This window comes from Arvicanthis niloticus, chromosome 1 (assembly GCF_011762505.2).
Source record: "Arvicanthis niloticus isolate mArvNil1 chromosome 1, mArvNil1.pat.X, whole genome shotgun sequence".
Taxonomy (NCBI): domain Eukaryota; kingdom Metazoa; phylum Chordata; class Mammalia; order Rodentia; family Muridae; genus Arvicanthis; species Arvicanthis niloticus.
This window is the reverse complement of record NC_047658.1, coordinates 42,519,155-42,534,085: the sequence shown is the minus strand read 5'-3', so window position 1 is coordinate 42,534,085 and position 14,931 is coordinate 42,519,155. Positions and strand designations below refer to the sequence as shown.

General features: G+C 42.3%; 1 protein-coding gene across 1 annotated transcript in view; it reads left to right on the top strand.

The window, feature by feature from the left end:
- Window positions 1-14,931, top strand: part of LOC117723786 (uncharacterized) — a 72,985-nt gene that overhangs the window by 48,601 nt on the left and 9,453 nt on the right. The gene's annotated exons all lie outside the window — the stretch shown is intronic.

Sequence of the window (14,931 nt, the reverse complement as noted above, 5' to 3'; positions counted from 1 at the left end):
CAAGCCCCAAATTAGAAAGATTTTTTTTTTTGACAGTCTAACTCAGGGCACTGTGCAAAAATGGTTAAAAAGAACCTGCAGTTCCCCTTTCCACTTCCTTTCCCAAAACCTATGCAAGTGAAGTGTGAGCAATCTTGTCTAATTCCGTAACCAAGGCAGAGAGAGTAGATACATTATAAATTCATAGCTTATGGCACACATGTTTCCCCGCTTCCTGTGTCCTGCCTGGTAAAACAAAACAAAACAAAATAAAGCAAAACATAGCTGGAAGCTTTTGGGTTCTTGTTTAATTGGAGAAACGGTAAAAACAACAACAACAAAAATCCAATGTTTTAAAAAATTGTGGCTCCACACAGACAAGATCGGGGACCCATTTTGCCAGGTTCCCTCTACTACACAACAGAGCAGCGACAAAGCAGCGCTTCCTAAGTCTGTTTTCACACTTTTATGTCCCCCTTTCTTTCTTTTGAGAACCATCTCTTCTTTTTCTGTCAGAGTGTGTCTGATTTTGGTAAATATTAATTATTCGTTCTCTCTGGAACCCTGTTACATCCCCTAACCACCTGCACCAGAGCATAAGCAGACCCCCATCTCCAGTGTCTAACAAAAGTCAAAGAAAGTTCATGTGGTTAGAACTGAGTCTGAAACAATGCTCTGGGTCTCCATTGTGTGCTGAATCACAGCTGCAAAAAATGGATTTCAAAATTAAATAGCCTCAAAACTAAGAGCATGGAGGGGAGGGGGCTTCACAAGACAGAGGATTTTTTTTCCAACAATGAAGTTGTAAGAGAAATGTATTGAGAGCTACTGCTTCTGCTATGATGAACCACTAGCAATAATTGGACCATGAAGAGAAAACTCTGCTTCTCTCCTTTTGCGTTATTTTGTTAGAAATCTTTTAGAACTAAACAAACGCAGAAAAGTTGTTCTCCAAAAAGCTATCTGCTTACTATGGATGGGGAGAGTGTTGTGAATTGATGTGGTTCTTCTCATTTGAAAAGTAGCCCATGAAATAATTTTTTAAAACCTGTCAAAAAAGTTCCTTCACTATTTTGATTTTGAAACCGTTGGGAGAGAGACTTTGTAAACGAAATTACTTCCTTGGCATGGTCTATGTAAATGTGTATCCTTAAATATCTGAGAGGATAATAGGGGCCTTGGAGGAATATGAGACAGCTTGGGGATTGTACTCTCTGACCCTGTGTGCATCTAGGAAAAGTAAAAGCAAAACTTAACATTCATTCCTGTGGTTTTTCTCTCTCTCCTTCAATCTGGAATCTTGTTCTAATTTATACTCCAGAATATAACTTCAGTCCTTGATCTTTCATTTTCTTATCTGTGTCTATGCACCATGTCCTTCTCTTCTCCTGGAAAGGGCAAATTGTTAAAAGAAAGAGGCACACTTCTTGAATTTCCCCCCAGATCCTTCTTGAAAGAAAATGAACGGGGAGGGGAGGATTTGAGGCAAAGGCAGTGGAAGCTACAGTTCTGAAAAACAGTCGTACTGCAGAGAAAGGTCACTTACAGACAGTCGAAGGAAGAAATGTCATAGTAAGTGAAATTACTCTGGCTTAGGTGGTCTTATTGTAGGAAGAAGATGGGCAGGAATAGCTTTTGGGAATTGCCTGATGGAGGCATAAAGTAGGAGCAAACTTGTAAGGATCAATGAGGATGGGATCCCAGGATACCTCTTCCAGTCCCAACTTTTGTAAACATTTCTAGTATCTTGCTGAAGTTCTGGAAAATGGCTAGCAAGAGAACACCATTCACTCTAGGAACGCCTTAGGCTGTTTAACCTCCATTGGTAAAAGAGTTGGGGGGCATTTGTTGTTTGTAGGTTTCCTCTCTTCTGAGGCTCCCGAATAACAAACCCATGTGGTTGCCCTCACCCTTGTCTATCTTCCTTAGCAAACTTAACATCGTGGAAGAAACACGACATGTGGATTACTAAAGAGCAGCTGGCTGACTTTTAACCCTGGGTGCATTGCTCAGACCCTATTACCTGTGCATTTATACCGGGAATATAATATACAAGAATTACAGGGTACATAAGCCACAAAAAGGAGATGAGAAAGCAGAGGTAAGAGGTTGTAAAAATATCAGGGAAAGCAGGCTGTATTATATCTTACCATTTTCAACACTCAAATGGATGAGTAATAAATTTAATAAAAAAAAAAAAAAAAAAAAAACCTGCTCCTTTAAGAAGAAGGTCAGTTTCTAAGTCCAAAGAGAAAGAGATTTGAAGAAATTTGAAGAAAGTGCAGCATTTTCACTCTGACTCTCAGACACTCAGAACTTCTAAGGGTTAAAAAAAAACCCATCTGTTTACTTAAACAAATTCTTGGCTTTAGAAACAAAAGCCATATCAAAGTTTTTTTTCTATATTCTTCCCTCTTGGATACAACTTCTACCTTTACTCAGTTGCAAGCACTTCTCAAATGGTGAGAAACTTTGTTGCCATGGGACCCCACAGATGTTTTCTAAGTCAGAACTTTTTTTTTGTAAAACCATAGAGAACTCAGAGAGTATTTAATTTGCGCTTTTAATAAAATGATAAAAATAATCAGTGGAAATCATTCAGGAATTCAGGCAAAAGTGTGTGTGTGTGTGTGTGTGTGTGTGTGTGTGTGTGTGTGCCCGCACACACAGGCGTGCTTGGGTGCATGTGTGTTGTACACCAATCAAGCCATTATTATCCTGTGGGTTTGTATTTCTGGGCAGCTATTGATGTAATAAAATAGGGAAGGATTCATCAAATATCCAGGATGTTCTTTCAAAATTAACAAGAAAGGGATGTAGAGTAAGCTAATAACAAGAACTGCTAATAAGAACTGTTACTGTTACTCTTTAGTCCTTTGAGTACTAATTTGTAAATCCTGTTGCCAAGGCAAAGGTAATTATTGAATCTATCCTAAATCTGAGTGATGGAGTAGTCAGAAATGACTCCATCTGACAGAAGAGCCAGGAGGCAAGTGATGGATACTATTGTCCAGACGTGACCCTCCATTAACACTACCTATCAGCATCTGGATCCTGTCACTGGTCCCCATCCCAGAGCCAAGAGGACTGCCTGACATAGTCCAAGCACTTCCAAGGTTTCTAAGCTCTCTCAACCTTTCCCCAGATGAATAGGTGAGGAGACTAACCTAAACCCCGTTTGCTCCATCTCCACCTGCCTTACTGCTCCTCTCCAGACCCATTGTTTGGCAGGTGCTGGCAATTTACTCCTTATCTTGCCTGTTTATGAGGGATTTTCAAAATTATTAACAAAGGGAGAAGTGGTATTAATATTAATTAACACCATAAAATGAAACAGTTTTGGGATCTCACCCAGTGAATCCTCACAGTCTTTAATTGGAGCTTTGGAGAAAGGGGAGGAGGAGGAGAGGGGAAAAGGAGGGAGGGAAAATGTGTGTGTGGGGGAGATACAGATGACCTACTGGGTGACAGGCACAGGTTGGAAGGGTGACATTTTATTGTAAGCCTCCCAATGAAAGGAAGAAAAGGAAGGGACCAGTCAATTTAATGCAGGGACCAAGAGTGCAGGAGTGTTGCTAAGAGACAGAGATGCTGGAGAAGTTCTATCACAAGCCCTACTCTGACCTTATGCAAATAGAGGCGGCCAACTCTTTGTGGAACGGCTGAAAATTCCACCCCCTATGTCACCAATACCTGGCATCGAGCCTTTCATTCAAATGTTCTCTAAAAACACACACAGAGGATGTGACAAAGTGCGACACATTTAGGGGTTTTTAACACAAACACACAAACCTCACAAGGATATGAGGGATAGTAATAGCACTAATAATTTTTAAATGGGAGGGGGCAGTCAATGGCAGATCTTCCTGAGGAATTGTCACCCACCCTTACCTTCTGTCACCATTCTCTTCCTTTAGCTATAAAGTAATTTGAAGAGTCAGAAATTGCCCTATCCTTGCAGAAATAGAAGCCTATTAAGATACCGAAGTAGTGCTAAGAGTATTGTCATAATTCACACCCGGAGGAGTGTGAGGAGGGAAGGTGTGAGGGTGGGTGGATAGGCTGAGGGAGCTTGGTGCAGAGCAATCACAGTTCATCTCGAACCCGCCAACCGAGAGAGAGAGAGAGAGAGAGAGAGAGAGAGAGAGAGAGAGAGAGAGAGAGAGAGAGAGACTTTCCATTCACCATTCATCTGCCCACTCTGTAGGAAAAAAACTTGGGGGAATAAGTCTCTTAGGGAGTTGACTATTCTAAGAGTTAACAGGGAAGGACACATCCAGTGAGCTAGCGATTCTGGGAACTAGCTGTAGGGAGATGGGGGGAGGGCGGAGAGGTAGGTAGGTACCTTTGAGGACTTACCGGTTCGCCTTTGTTCAAAGTCCTCAAGCTGAGGGGCATGCTCTGCCACCTGGCCCTGGGTGCCAGAAGGTGAACTATGAATTGGAGCTGGATGCTGTAACAGGCCTGACTCTCCATGGAGCAGCCCTTTGAGAGTCAGAGGAGAGAATCCGGACTTGGGGCTGCAGGGTCTGGATTCCCCACTTTCTGCCGCACTTTCTTTCTTGTGTAGCCTCACTTCCACGGGTGTCCCCACTCTCTTTCACCCCGAGTTAACTATTGGTCTTCCCCTGGGTTGGAGTATAGGAAACCATACACCAGCCCAAAGGCAGCTCCTGAAGAGAACTGCCCTAGGGTACCAATCCAGAGAGGTTGCACATCACACAGAGAAACAGGTTATTTTCACAGTTCTTAGCCACCTTGGGAGCTATAGGCACGACTGCAGTTTTGGGGAATTTGAGGACCTTGGGGCTGGCTGGCAAGAAGAGACTTGGTAAGGCTTTCCTCAGCAGCTGCCCACTTGCCTTTCCACAGCCCCAGGGACTACCGGGGAGGACTGATGACGGCTAGAACCCGACCCAAACTGGAAAGCGTCTTGCTCGGTCCCCACTCATTTCCTACAAAGCAGGAAAACAGAATCATTTCCTCCAAGTAAGGTCAAAGCTCAGCGAACACAACTTAGAAAACTCAATTTAGTCAGCCTGCTTTTTACACCCCACCTCCTCCCTCTCTTTTGATTTCAATATTGATAACAAGCCCACTGCTGCGCGCATCTTTATGATAATAGTTGCAAATGAGTACAGGGCTCCTCCACCCCCACCCCTTCGACTTGGGAGTGTTTCAAGCAGTCAGTGGCAAGTAACTTCTCAGGATAACTTCTCCCTGAGATCCTCCCCCTCCCCTTTTAATGGTGGGACTTTTCATAATGTGCACAATACTATTAAAATTTCATATTAGCACTGTGTATGGTGAACTTTGTAATGGGAAATTCAATAGCTGCTGTAAATATTAATGGAATATGAAATGAAGCCACAGCCTCGACCAGCCCTGACAGTAAAACGGAGTGAGCATGTGGCGGCCCCGGGGCGAGAGAGGCCTTTCCTCTTGTCGCTCTCGCTTTATTACATTAGCGCTGGCCTCCCCACGCCGGCGTGGGCTCAGAAGCCGAGGCGCAAGGGTCACCCATGACAAATGTCCCCGTGTCTCGCCAACAGGCCCCGCCTGGCCCTGCCACTCCATCTGCTCAACAGGCCCCTGGAGAGTGCTTGCGGGTGTCAGTTTCGGTCACAGAGCTCTTTAGAGTGCCAGGTTTCCAAAAAGATTGCAGCGGTTCGGGTGCTTCCTCAAGTCACCGCTCCCTGGACCTGGGGAGGGGAAAACTCCAAGCGCGTGTTAACGAACTCCAAGTGGTATTCTGGGGTTGAAAGAGGTACTCAGAAAAGTCAGCCTCCGACTCTCATCTAGACCCCATAACCCAGCTTCCCCAAGCCCTACCCCAACCCCAGCCCTAGCCTGCAGGACCCGGCTCAGAACCCGCCTTAGGCTCTTTTTGCTGCCAGCTGCCAGCACCTCCAGGGTTTTGGAGCAGTACCGGGGTCGTAAACTAACCCACGAGTGCCGAGTGCCGGTTCACACCGCTCCCAGCCTAAACCATCCCGGCAGTAAATTTGGAGCACTGTGCGAACTATCAGAGTTTAGGCCCTGGAGCCGCCAGCGAAGCCTTTTCTCAGTCTGGAATCTTCCAGAAACCACTGGGGAATGCGCTGCGTACACTGCGGGAGTCCCATCAGTTCTTCCAGCAGCGGAGGAGCAGATCCAGCCTTTTGGAAATCGGGGGTCCCTGGTGGGGAGGACTGCGCGCAGGCAAACGTGGCCATCAACACCTTGTGCTGCGAGTTATTTCTACCGGCTGGGAACGATCCAGAATTGAGTGGCAGGCGACTCAAAAAAAAATATTTATTTTGTATCGACAGCACTTAGGAGACCTTAGTTTTTAGATGGGACATTAATCTCCACTTGTTAGGAGATCGGCTGTCACTATTGAGCAAGGGCCTTCCCACTTCTGAAGGCTGATGGTCTCCCGAGCTCCGCCACCAGCTACCTGGACGGAAGGGACATGCAAGGCGATATGCAACACGCAGTAGCAAAGCGGGGACACGGCGGGCCTTGCTGTCTTTCAAGAGACGCGTGGAGGGAGAGGGAGGTTAAAAGAGCTCAGGACCATAGGGAAGGGTTCCTCTTTCATTTTTGCCTCTTAGAGAGGGCGAAAAGGATGCTTTCTTATTGTAAAGAAGGTTTTTAAGGCTTGACGCTGGGCTCCCAGGCGCAGCGTGCTTGCTGCCAAGACGCGAGTCTTCCCATTTCACCGCCACTGACTGAAGAGTCAGTTGCTACCTCCTTGCTCTTACCACCGGCCTAGCTAGCGTTTCTACTCCAACTACCCCCTCCCTCTTTAAATTGTTTTCTGCCCAGTTTCTCTTCGCTCCGGAATCCATCCAAAGCAGCGCTGTTGCTATTCTCTCTTTTGGTCTCCGGGCATCCAAACATGAGGACCCAAAGGAAGGAAAAAAAAAAAAAAAAAAAAAAAAAAAAAAAAAAAAAAAAAAGGGATTGAAACGCCCCAGGGGTTCCCAGGCAGAGATTGCTTCAGCAAGCTAACCCTGTATTCCAGACCCCCCCGCCCCCCCCCCCGGCATTGTTTCAGGTGTGGTTTGCTGGTCATGAACCTTTGGCCAGTCTGTCCCTCCTCCTCAGCGAGCTGAGCCTTAGCACGTCCTTGGCACCACTAAATGCACGCTCCCCACCCCCCCCCACCCCTGCCAGGATCTTGCAACTTTTTCGCCTTGCCCCTATAAAAGAGTTACACTTTCGAAGAAGACTTAAAAAAAGAAGACAAGAAATGGATATAGGTTTTGTAACCGTTAAATAACTTTCCCAGCGTGTATTAAAGGAAGATTGTATTTTATCAACAGCTGATTGATGCCCGTGTGATCCTGTCGGTTTGTCTATAGTATCATATTTATTTAACCTGCTGGGGACCGTGTTCAGGGGCAGCCTGTTCACGCTGACAAGAGCGTGCACATTACACACTACCCCAGGTATTTTGATTGATTGTTCCCACCCCAAAGCCTTTGGTTCATAATTTAGCACAGCGGGTTCTGCATCACAGACTAGGCAAAAAAAAAAAAAAAAAAAAAAAAAAAAAATCCTGTAAGAGATTTCACTGAACAATTACTGGCAGCAAACCTTTCTCTACCTGAAACCCCCAAATATTTTAAATACCTTAACAATCACAGAACATCCAACTCCTTTTTACCCCATTTCCCCCGAAGTGGTATCAGAGAATGAATGCATTTTGAGTCTGTGGCCAGACCAGTCAGTATTTCTTGAACTAGGGGTGAAGTGGTGAGGACCTAGCTTTTTTCCCTCTTTCTCTTTCTTTTCCAATAGCAGGCTTGGGGTGCTGAGGGAGCAGGGAGAAAAGAATGGACCTTTCCCACAGATGCTTCTCTTGTGTGGCTTTGGAGTGTAGTTCATAAGGTCTTTTGCTGGAATTACTACCATTGTTTAACTCCAAGAGCAAGGAAAAGTTCTTCTCCCCCCCCCCCCCAGAAGACAAACTCTTTAGTGCACCTAAGAAACATTCAAAAAATATTCGAGTACTTTAAAAAAGTAAACCACCTCAGCTGTCTAGCAAAAATGTAACCTGAAATTAGTAATATCTATCTACTGCAGAACCCAACAAATAATCTCTCTTCTCTTAAGGGATTTCTAAGAAGGCAGCTTGTTGGGGAAACTTATTTTTGTGAGCCTCAGCAAAAGCACATTTTAACTCATTTAAACAATTGTTTTGACTGTGATGAAAATGGCACACATATTTCTGTATTACTGTTGTTCTGGCTAGTAATGTGTTTTTTTGTTTGTTTGTTTGTTTTTGGATAAGAAAACAAGTTTTAAATGTGTGTTGTGTTCAGTGACCTAATGATACTTCTTGTGCCTGGTGGTTTTGCATTTGTCTTTTAGAGAGTCTTGAAGCCTGAAAGGTCATCTTGGCAGTATCGTGTATCTAACCAACCTCCCTCCCCAGAGTTTATTCTGGTATTCTAGTTTGGATGGCATGGTCACTATCAAAATGGTCAATGGCATGAGGTTCCAGGGTGTAGCTATGTAGACACTAAAGAAAGACATCAAGGGAATAATTGTCTTCCCATAAGTCAATATAGCTAATACAGTTCTTTCCTTCACTTCTTAGATTATTATTGGGGAAAAACAAATTTAAAAAATCTATCTAGTGATAGTAGATACTGGTGATAGCAGTAAAACTTCCTTCTTCAGTTTCGAATATTATCACAGAAGCTATCTTTGGGCTTGATGTATGCCTTTAAATAAGGATAAAGACATTAACCAAGTTTATATCCTCCTCATGTTTCTAATTAACATTTCCTTTATTAAATGTCCCTTATTTTTAATGTTGTCACTAGAGCCTTTCTTCTATCATCTCATGTTTGAGAGATCTCAATGGTATCCTTTCTTTGCCAGTAATACCATGTTCAGCCACTCTTTTTATCTCTAGATGTTGCTATTTATCTTTATATTCAATGAAATAGAAAAACTGAGAATATTTGAAAACTCCAGGAAAGGCATCTCTCTGCTGAGAAAACAGCCATGATTAAATGTAAGTGCAGACACAGTATTCAGAGAGAAAGACAGGGCAGGCTGGCCAAGAAAATATTTACCCATGCCTCCAAGGCAGCCAGGGGCACTAGGGAAGACCCAGTATGGTGAAGGAAAAAAACAGTAGTTTGTACTAAACAAATTCTATGCAATTTAATCACACATACTAAGAAAGTATTGAGATAAAGTATGAATCCATTTGTGGTCAGTTTTTTCAAAGCCTTAAGAAATCACTGGTTTACATTGAGAATGATCTCCCTTCCTTCCTTCCTCCCCCTGCTCACGTTCCCTCCCTCTTTCTTTTGCTTATACCTCACCTCTCTCTCTCTCTCTCTCTGTCTCTGGGTCTGTCTCTCTCTCTCTCTCTCTCTCTATCTGAAACAGGGTTTCATGTAGCCCTGGCTGGCCTCTAATATAGTTCAGAAGATGACCTCAAGGTTCTGGAACCTGACCCTTCCTCCTGGGATGACAGACATGTGTTATCTTGCCTGGTTTATGTGGTGCTGGGATTGTACTCAGGGTCTGGTGTATACTCAGAAAGTGCTCTAAAAACTGAGCCATATCTTGGCTCTGTGGATAAACTTTTTGAAAAATAAAAACCTACTACCAGTTTTCTTTAATAATGAATGAAAACCATCTCATATGTTGTTTCCTGGGAAATATTTTGATTACTTTAAATATATGCGGATACATACACATACAAATTAACCTCTTTGAAGTTTGGCTTACTTCTTAATTGTATAGCTCTGGGCAGGTTACTCCATTTCTCTGTCCCTGAGTTCTTTTATGTAGAGAAATACTAATCATACCTGTTATCAGGGATTGTCAAAAGGGTTGTGTGAACTAATTCCCAAGAAGCTCTTAAAACAGAACTGGCAGGCATAACTCCTAGCCATCCAGTGGCTGTTGCTATAGGCCATGGTGTACATTGATGATGTTTTAATATCATTATTGAAAATATGTTTTTTTTTTCTGGTCACCTGTAATATTGTAGGACCAGATGCTAATACTGAAACTAAGGATGAATTGCTTAAGAAAAAATTGCTTAAGCTTCTAGAAAAAAAAAGTACGGTTGCTCCTGTCTAAAGGAAATACAGGGACAAAGAGTGGAGCAGAGACTGAAGGAAAGGCTGTCCAGAGACTGCCTCACCTGGGGATCCATCCCACATGCAGACACCAAACCCAGACACTATTGGGTATACCAAGAAGTGCTTGCTGACAGGAGCCTGATACAGCTGTTTCCTGAGAGGCTCTGCCAGATCCTGACCAATACAAATGTGGATGCTTGCAGCCAACCATCAGACTGAGCACAAGAACCCCAATGGAGGAGTTAGGGGAAAGACTGAAGGAACTGAAGAAGCCTTATCTGGCATCCATGGGAGGGTAGGTCCTTGGTCCTGTGAAGGTTTGATGTCCCAGTGTAGAGGAATGCTAGGGTGGTAAGGCTGGAGAGGGTAGAGGGTGGGGGAGAAGCAGTGTAAGAGGGGGATGGGATAGGAGGTTTGCAGAGGGGAAACTGGAAAAGGGAATAACATTTGAAATGTAAATAAATAAAATATATAATTTTTTTTTTTTTTAAAAAGTACTGTATATACTCAAGTATCAGCAGAACAAAACTGCCCCCAAGGAGCAAAGCAACCTTTGTCTGTCTTGTATCTTAGGTTTAAGACACACTAAATGACCTTATATGTAAAGTCCAAGAACAAACTTCAGCTCCAGAAAGTGGTGAGAATGGCACCAAAATGCTTGCACACCAAATGCACACTGAGTCAGAGAGACTTGGCTGGAAACTTCCTGAAGAGCCAAATAGCTCTGTCCCCTCTAGCCCCGTTCCCTGTTATTCCAGAAGGACACCAGCATTTCCTTTCTCATGCTTGCAGTGTGCACCTACATCCTCCATGGCATACTTGGAGTCTCTCTGTTAATATTTAACATGGCTAAGGTGTTTCAGCTTTGTTAAAAGCATCCTTTTGTAATATGCGTTTTAGATACGCACTACTAAGTTACACAAGGCCAAATTTATTCCTAGGAGAAAGTGACATGTTCTGGCAACCCATTAGATCTGTCCACTAAAAACTAGAACGCCAATGTTAAAAAATATAGGTTTAAATAATACAAAAAAAAAAAAAAAAAGTTTAGGTTCTGCTTGTTTCCTGATCCACATATTGAGTTTGGGGTTATAACAATACCAGCTTCAACTGGAAACTGTGGTAACATTACCTGACTGTGCTGTCTCTTTGTTTGTGAGCTAGTCTGTTGCCACTTCCAGCAGCAGTAACTTGAGAGCTCAAACTGAAAGTGGAGTTCCTGGGAGGTGGTGGAAAGAGCCCTCTCCTTCCCTGCCAGGTCACCTTTGGTGGCTACAGAACAAGACTTTCTGTTGTTACAGTCAGATCCGAGGACTTCAGGGATGAATAGTTTTCATCTTTTGTCCTTCCCCCAAGGAACACCTGGATCAAGCTGAGCCAGGAGCTGGTGTCCTCAGGCTCATCAATATTAACATGGTACCTGGAGCCACACCCTTCTTCTCTTTCAGTCCGTGTTCCGTGTCCTATTCAGTTCCTTTATTCACAATGCCTTGACCATCATAAGGAAGCCTGTTTCTATTCTGTATGTATACCAGAAACACAGGAAGTCCTGGAACTCTGGACTTTGTGGAAAGTTAACTTGATCCAAACGGGGATGGACTTTGTACATCAGATAAATTGTTTGTTCCAGATGTCATTTGTTGTTGCTTGCTTTGATCTGACAATGAAGTTCAGGTGTTTGACTTAGTTTCAGTGGTGGGCATTTCCCACTTTTCCCTAATTATCTTTAAAAAAAAAAAGAATTATTTACTTATTTTATGTATATAAGTACACTGTAGCTGTCTTTAGACACACCAGAAGAGGGCATCAGATCTCATTACAGATGGTCATGAGCCACCTTGTGATTGCTGGGAATTGAACCCAGGACCCCTGGAAGAGCAGTCAGTGCTCTTAACCACCGAGCCATCTCTCCAGCCTCTCCCTAGTTATCTTTAAGATGAGGGTGAAGGTGACATCACTGAACTATATAACCCTTTTTCTTACATTTCCCATTATTGCTCCACAAGCCTGAAATGAAATTTTGACTTTCTCATATTCAGGCAAACAGCAGCGTCAAAGCTGCCTTTAAAACACCAAACAGATATCCCCAAGATCTGTTGTTTTCTGTGCACAGAATGTGAGGTTGAAGGAAGTACTAGAGGTCTTCTCTAACTCGTAAATAAATTTCTTTTTAAATATCGCTCCTTTTGAGATTTGGCAAATAGTTAAACTAGTTTACATATTTCTTTTCTCCCCACTTCCTTTTAAGCGAAGCTCATAAGTAAGCAGACACCTTAACAGGCTTTCATCATAGACAGCTTGCTTTTTATTACCTTTTTCATAGCAGAGCTATCAAAAATAAGATAATGCCCAAAGATCTAGAGCCTAGTCACCTTTCATGCTGAGTTTAAGGAGTCCCGAGGCTCTTTAAGTTAGCCCTGGTTATGCACCAGGGTGGCTGTGGTGTTTGCTCTGCCCCATTTTGATGGAGAGGGTAATGTGTTTGCCAGATAAGGGGAAAGGGACCCGCCACAAACACAGGGCTCTGGTTGATAAACCCTGACATGGTTAGCCATTTTTCACACACATGAAAGGAAACTTTCAGACCTGAAGGAAAATAGAGGTGTCCGTTCGATCTTACTCGTATTTATCAAGACAAAGAAGGTAAATAAAGAAAGTTGGCATCCTGTAGTCTATTTAATTAATTAGCTCCAGAGCTTATCATAAGACTGAAAAGTTGGACAATGTAGAAGTTTGTTTGTTTTAGTTGTGATTTAGTGAGAGAGGTTCTTCAGGTTCATAGACATGGAAAAGGGAGTTATTTTTCTGGCCCTGTGTTGCCCCATGGCAAGGTCTAGGGTTCATAAGAAGGAATCCTTGAGCTGAACTTAAGCCTTTATAGGGCTTCTCTGTGTTCTTGGAGTAGAACACTATTTGATTAAAATACATAATCAATGACATACTTTGTAAAGAGGCCTGTAGCCTGAACTTAGTAATTTGAGGTTGGTCTTCTCTAGAACTCTAGGTAATGTATATGCATAATAAAGGCATTTTAAAAGAAATAACTGGCTATAGGGTTGCAGCCAAGTTGGTAGGGAAATGCCTAGCATAAATGAGGCTGTGGGTTCAGTTTTTAGCACTGTATGAATTAGGCATGCTGGTACACCTGTAACCTTAGCCCTCAGAGGGCAGAGGCTGGGGTGACCCAAAGCTCAAGGCCATTTTCAGTTTCATAGTGAGTTGGCATCAGCCTAAGGTATGTGACACCACTAAGTCTCAACAAACCAAATAAAAACAACAAGAAATCACTTTATCATTGACAGTGATTTTTTTAACATGTTGGGGATTGGGACTGGAGAGATAACTCAGGAAGCTAAGAGGACCTGAGTTCAGTTCCCAGCACCCACACTGTGGGGCTCACAACCACCTGTAACTCCAGGGGACCCAATGCCCCCTTTTTGTCTCTGAGGGTATCCACACACATTAAAAACATATACAACTATAAACACATCTTTGCTTAAGAAATAAAATGTTTAAACTTTGGGAATGAACTATGTTTTGCTTTATGAAAAATTTTCTTTTCAAGAAAAACAGAAGGAAAATTAGATATGTCACATAATAGAGCCATTTCTTGAAATAAAAAACCCAGCTATTTTTATTATTACCACTGCACTTTGGGGCTCAATTTTAATAGTTTAATGACTCATGGTTAATTTATAAGGAAATAGCAACTCTAACGTAATATCCTAGTCATTTTTTTTCTGATTTTCTTATTAGAAATTCTACTTCTCTGGTTTCTTCTAAATTAAAAGTGTTTAATAAACTAAGGAAATGACCTTCAATGATTAGTTTATCTATAGAATACGTAAGAATGAGATCACGTAAATTTCTAGGCCTGTGTTCTTTCCATATATGAATCAATTTACACATTTTTTGTGCTTTGTTATTAATAATCTATATGAAAGTAGAGTTTTAGATGAATTTAATGTCAACTAGGGATTAATGTGCATTAATTAAATTGACAGTGTATTCTTTAATGAGAAAAAAGGATTTAGTTCTAATACTGATGATCTTAATAAGGCTTTCCTTGACTTGTCTGTATTTTCTCAACATTAGGAATTATTTTTATTAGAAGGTGAAGTAATTTAGTGTTGGCTGGGCGGCAAAACTCAGATAAATCAAGTGATTGCAAACTGTTTTTGTTTTTGTTATTGGGGTTGAATAACGAAGCCATGTAACTTTCAATTAAAAAGGAATCAATTTGTGTCAGCCATTTAAAAATAAAAACAGAAATTGAACTCCACATTTAATATTCTTTTGAGTATTATGTAAGATTGCTAAACATTTGAAGGGATTAGACCCAGGCTGTATCTACCACGTAATGTTCAAAATGTTTGTTTGAATCTTCTTACATAGCGAAAAGGCTGCATTTACCCAGATGCTTTCTGAGTACAATCCTTGTCACAGAAGGGGCCATATTTCGTAATAAAATCTTTCTCCAGACTTGTGAAGACTCTGGAATTATTATATCAACACTTTGAGAAAGGGCCATACTGCCCTAACACATGTGGGAATGTAAAACTGCCCTGATATGCTGCCTTCCAGAAAGCTGTGCACATAAAAGACTACGTGCCTCAGTTACATACACCAGACCCCTTGAGGCTCTGATACCACTCCTCCATCTTGTCTTTTTTGTTGTTCTTAAGATATGGTCTTGTGAAGTTCAGACCAGACTGGCCTCAAACTCACAATCCTTCAGTATCTTTATGTCTCCAAGTACCATCACACTGGCGCAATAGCTTTCTAACTTACAACTTCATTATTATTTTGAAGGGGAAAATTGAGGCAAGAATGCAGCGAGAGGAGGAACTGC